Source organism: Sesamum indicum, linkage group LG8, assembly GCF_026168435.1.
Source record: "Sesamum indicum cultivar Baizhima isolate 11 linkage group LG8, ASM2616843v1, whole genome shotgun sequence".
NCBI classification, from domain to species: domain Eukaryota; kingdom Viridiplantae; phylum Streptophyta; class Magnoliopsida; order Lamiales; family Pedaliaceae; genus Sesamum; species Sesamum indicum.
The window spans coordinates 24,959,785-24,965,784 of NC_142664.1; positions in this window are offsets into that span (position 1 = coordinate 24,959,785).

The following is a 6,000-nucleotide window of genomic DNA, read 5'->3' on the forward strand; positions in this document are numbered from 1 at the left end:
ATTAATTTTTGTCGAAATAATTTATTTTTGAGTTATGAAAATTTTTATTTAATTATTTTAATTATTAAAAAAATAATAAATAAAAGGGAAAAAAGGGAAAAATATGAAGTCACATTAGAATAATTTTTTAATTTTTTACGCATCGTATTTGTATCGCGAAATATTTATTTTATTATATTCAGTTATATTATGCGTCGCAAAAGTTTGAAAAAAATTTGGGAAAAAACCGCCGCCGGCCGGCAGACCCTGCCGGCCGCCGCCGCTGCCGGCCGGAAGACCCCGCCGGCCGCCGCCGGTCGGCAGACCCCGCCGGCCGGCAGCCGCGCGCGCACGGCAGACGGGCGCCCGCCCGCGCGCGCCTGCGCGGGCACAGGCACGGCCGACTGGCGCCCGCGCGCGCGCGCCTGCGCGGGCACAGGCAGGGCCGACTGGCGCCCGCGCGCGCGCGCCTGCGCGGGCAAAGGCATGGCCGACTGGCGCCCGCGCGCGCGCGCCTGCGCGGGCACAGGCAGGGCCGACTGGCGCCCGCGCCTGCGCGGGCACAGGCAGAGCGGACGGGCGCCCGCGCGCGCGCCTGCGCGGGCACAGGCAGGGCGGTCGGGCGCCCGCGCGCGCGCGCCTGCGCGGGCACAGGCAGGGCGGTCGGGCGCCCGCGCGCGCGCGCCTGCGCGGGCACAGGCAGGGCGGACGGGCTCCGCGCCTGCGCGGGCACAGGTAGGGCGGCGGGGCGCCCGCGCGCGCGCGCCTGCGCGGGCACAGGCAGGGCGGACGGGCGCCCTCGCGCGCGCGCCTGCGCGGGCACAGGCAGGGCGGTCGGGCGCCCGCTCGGGCACTGCCGACGGGCGCCCCCGCGCGCGCGCCCGCGCGGGCACTGCCGACGGGCGCCCCCGCGCGCGCGCCCGCGCGGGCACTGCCGACGGGCGCCCGCGCGCGCGCCAGCGCGGGCACTGCCGGTGTGCGCCCGCGCCTGCTCGGCCACTGCCGCCGTGCGCGCGCGCGCCTTGGGCGGCCGCAGCATAAAAATTTTCACGTCGCCTCAAAATCACACGATTAATTTAATTATTTTAATTAAAATAATTATTATTAATTATTAATTTAAAATATTTATTTAATTATTTTAATTATTAAAAAAAATAATAAATAAATGGGAAAAAAGGGAAAAATATGAAGACAGATTAGAATAATATTTTAATTTTTTACGCATCGTATTTGAATCGCGAAATATTTATTTTATTATATTATGTTATATTATGCGTTCCAGAAGATTGAAGAAGCATCGGGAAAAAACTGCCGACGGCGGCAGACGCCGCCTGCCCGACTACTGCCGACGTGCGCGCGCGCATGCCTGTCGGCAGCAGACGGGCGCCCGTGTAGGAAGCCACTGCCGACGTGCGCGCGCGCGCCTGTGCGGACGCTGCCGGCGCATGTTCGGAAACTGCCCGGCGTGCGCGCGCGCGGCTTTGCGGAAACAGCCCCGCCGGCGCGAGTGCGACGGTGCAGAAACAACCCCGCGAGCGCGCGCGCGGCTTTGCGGAAACAGCCCCGCCGGCGCGAGCGCGCCGGTGCGGAAACAGCCCCGCGTGCGCACGCGCGCCTTTGCGGACGCTGCCGAAAATTTGCACGTCACCGCAAAATCACATGACTAATTAATTTTTGTCGAAATAATTTATTTTTGATTTATGAAAATATTTATTTAATTATTTTAATTATTAAAAAAATAATAAATAAAAGGGAAAAAAGGGAAAAAAGGGAAAAATATGAAGTCACATTAGAATAATTTTTTAATTTTTTACGCATCGTATTTGTATCGCGAAATATTTATTTTATTATATTCAGTTATATTATGCGTCGCAAAAGTTTGAAAAAAATTTGGGAAAAAACCGCCGCCGGCCGGCAGACCCCGCCGGGCGCCGGCGCCGGCGGCCGCGCGCGCACGGCAGACGGGCGCCCGCGCGCGCGCGCATGCGCGGGCACAGGCATGGCCGACTAGCGCCCGCGCGCCTGCGCGCCTGTGCGGGCACTGCCGACGTGCGCGCGCAGGCAGCCCGTGCCGACGTGCGCGCGCGCGCCTCAGGCGTCCACTGCATGAAAATTTTCGCGTCACCTCAAAATCACATGATTAATTCATTTTTGTTGAAATAATTTATTTTTGAGTTATGAAAATTTTTATTTAATTATTTTAATTATTTAAAAAAAAAAAAAAAAAAAAACGCTTGCGCGGACGCTGCCGGCGCGCGCGCGCAGGCGGGCACTGCCGGGCGGGCGCGCGCGCGCAGGCGGGCACTGCCGGGCGGGCGCGCGCAGCAGCCACTGCCGACGGCCGCGCGCAGGCAGCCACTGCCGACGGCCGCACGCGCGCCTGTGCGGACAGTGCCGACGGCCGCGCGCGCGCCTGTGCGGGCACTGCCGACGTGCGCGCGCAGGCAGCCCGTGCCGACGTGCGTGCGCGCGCCTCGGGCGTCCACTGCATGAAAATTTTCGCGTCACCTCAAAATCACATGATTAATTCATTTTTGTTGAAATAATTTATTTTTGAGTTATGAAAATTTTTATTTAATTATTAACAAAAAAAAAAAAAAACGCTTGCGCGGACGCTGCCGGCGCGTGCGCGCAGGCGGGCACTGCCGGGCGGGCGCGCGCGCGCCTGCGCGGGCACTGGCGGGCGGGCGCGCGCGCGCCTGCGCGGTCAGTGCCGGGCGGGGCCGCGCGCGCCTGCGCGGGCACTGCCGGGCGCGGCCGCGCGCGCCTGCGCGGGCAGTGCCGGGCGGGCGGGCGCGCGCCGGCGCGGGCACTGCCGGGCGGGGCCGCGCGCGCCTGCGCGGGCACTGCCGGGTGGTCGCGCGCGCGCCTGCGCGGGCACTGCCGGGCGGGGACGTGCGCGCCTGCGCGGGCACTGCCGGGCGGGGCCGCGCGCGCATGCGCGGGCACTGCCGGGCGGGCGCGCGCGCGCCTGCGCGGGCACTGCCGCGCGGGCCTGCGCGGGCACTGCCGGGCGGCGCCGCGCGGGCCTGCGCGGGCACTGCCGGGCGGGGCCGCGCGCGCCTGCGCGGGAACTCGGGCGGGCGCGCGCGCGCCTGCGCGGACTGTGCCGGCCTGCGCGCGGGCGCCAGTGCGGGCACTGCCGGGCGCGCGGGCGCCTGCGCGGACTGTGCCGGCCTGCGCGCGCGCGCCTGCGCGGACTGTACCGGCCTGCGCGCGCGCGCCTGCGCGGCCTGTGCGGCCTGGGCCGGCCTGCCCGCGCACGCCTGCGCGGCCTGTGCCGGCCTGCGCGCGCGCGCCTGCGCGGCATGTGCCGGCCTGCGCGCGCGCGCCTGCTCGGACCATGCCGGCCTGCTCGCGCGCCTGCGCGGCCTGTGCGGCCTGCGCCGGCATGCCCGCGCGCGCCTGCGCGGCCTGCGCCGGCATGCGCGCGCGCGCCTGCGCGGACCGTGCTGGCCTGCGCGCGCGCGCCTTGGCCGACCACTGCATGAAAATTTGCACGTCACCTCAAAATGACATGATTAATTCATTTTTGTTGAAATAATTAATTTTTGAGGTGTGAAAATTTTTATTTAATTATTTTAATTATTAAAAAAATAATAAATAAAAGGAAAAAAATGGGAAAAATATGAAGACACAATAGAATAATATTTTAATTTTTTACGCATCGTATTTGTATCGCGAAATATTTATTTTATTATATTCAGTTATACTGTGCGTCCCAAATTTTTGAAAAATAATTGGAAAAAAAACTGGAGAGTTCACGTTCGCGCGGACACTGCCAACGTGCGCGCGCAGGCAGCCACTGCCGACGTGCGCGCGCAGCAGCCACTGCCGACGGCCGCGCGCAGGCAGCCACTGCCGACGTGCGCGAGCAGGCAGCCCGTGCCGACGTGGGCGCGCGCGCGCCTCGGGCGACCACTGCATGAAAATTTTCGCGTCACCTCAAAATCACATGATTAATTCATTTTTGTTAAAATAATTTATTTTTGAGTTATGAAAATTTTTATTTAATTATTTTAATTATTAAAAAAAAAAAAAAAAAACGCTGGCGCGGACGCTGCCGGCGCGCGCGCGCAGGCGGGCACTGCCGGGCGGGCGCGCGCAGCAGCCACTGCCGACGGCCGCGCGCGCGCCTGTGCGGACAGTGCCGACGGCCGCGCGCGCGCCTGTGCGGGCACTGCCGACGTCCGCGCGCAGGCAGCCCGTGCCGACGTGCGCGCGCGCGCCTCGGGCGTCCACTGCATGAAAATTTTCGCGTCACCTCAAAATCACATGATTAATTCATTTTTGTTGAAATAATTTATTTTTGAGTTATGAAAATTTTTATTTAATTATTTTAATTATTAAAAAAAAAAAAAAAAAAAAACGCTTGCGCGGACGCTGCCGGCGCGCGCGCGCAGGCGGGCACTGCCGGGCGGGGCCGCGCGCGCCTGCGCGGGCACTGCCGGGCTGGCGCGCGCGCTCCTGCGGGGGCACTGCCGGGCGGGCGCGCGCGCGCCTGCGCGGGCACTGCCGGGCGGGCGCGCGCGCGCCTGCGCGGGCACTGCCGGGCGGGGCCGCGCGCGCATGCGCGGGCACTGCCGGGCGGGGCCGCGCGCGCCTGCGCGGGCACTGCCGGGCGGGCGCGCGCGCGCCTGCGCTGGCACTGCCGGGCGGGGCCGCGCGCGCCTGAGCGGGCACTGCCGGGCGGGCGCGCGCGCGCCTGAGCGGGCACTGCCGGGCGGGCGGGCGCGCGCGCGCCTGAGCGGGCACTGCCGGGCGGGCGCGCGCGCGCCTGCGCGGGCACTGCCGGGCGGGGCCGCGCGCGCCTGCGCGGGCACTGCCGGGCGGGGCCGCGCGCGCCTGCGCGGGCACTGCCGGGCGGGGCCGCGCTCGCCTGCGCGGGCACTCGGGCGGGCGCGCGCGCGCCTGCGCGGACTGTGCCGGCCTGCGCGCGGGCGCCAGTGCGGGCACTGCCGGGCGCGCGCGCGCCTGCACGGCCTGTGCGGCCTGCGCCGGCCTGCCCGCACACGCCTGCGCGGCCTGTGCCGGCATGCGCGCGCGCGCCTGCGCGGCCTGTGACGGCCAGCCCGCGCGCGCCTGCGCGGCCTGTGCCGGCCTGCGCGCGCGCGCCTGCGCGGACTGTGCGGCCTGCGCCGGCCTGCCCGCGCGCGACTGCGCGGCCCGCGCCGGCATGAGCGCGCGCGCCTGCGCGGCCCGCGCCGGCCTGCGCACGCGAGCAGGCAGCCCGTGCCGACGCGCGCGCGCGCGCCTTCGCCGACCACTGCATGAAAATTTGCACGTCACCTCAAAATGACATGATTAATTCATTTTTGTTGAAATAATTAGTTTTTGAGGTGTGAATATTTTTATTTAATTATTTTAATTATTAAATAAATAATAAATAAAAGGAAAAAAATGGGAAAAATATGAAGACACAATAGAATAATATTTTAATTTTTTACGCATCGTATTTGTATCGCGAAATATTTATTTTATTATATTCAGTTATATTGTGCGTCCCAAATTTTTGAAAAATAATTGGAAAAAAAAATGGAGAGTTCACGTTCGCGCTAACACTGCCGACGTGCGCGCGCAGGCAGCCACTGCCGACGTGCGCGCGCGCGCCTGTACGGACAGTGCCGACGGCCGCGCGCGCGCCTGTGCGGGCACTGCCGACGTGCGCGCAGGCAGCCCGTGCCGACGTGGGCGCGCGCGCGCCTCGGGCGACCACTGCATGAAAATTTTCGCGTCACCTCAAAATCACATGATTAATTCATTTTTGTTAAAATAATTTATTTTTGAGTTATGAAAATTTTTATTAATTATTTTAATTATTAAAAAAAAAAAAAAACGCTGGCGCGGACGCTGCCGGCGCGCGCGCGCAGGCGGGCACTGCCGGGCGGGCGCGCGCAGCAGCCACTGCCGACGGCCGCGCGCGCGCCTGTGCGGACAGTGCCGACGGCCGCGCGCGCGCCTGTGCGGGCACTTCCGACGTGCGCGCGCAGGCAGCCCGTGCCGACGTGCGCGCGCGCGCCT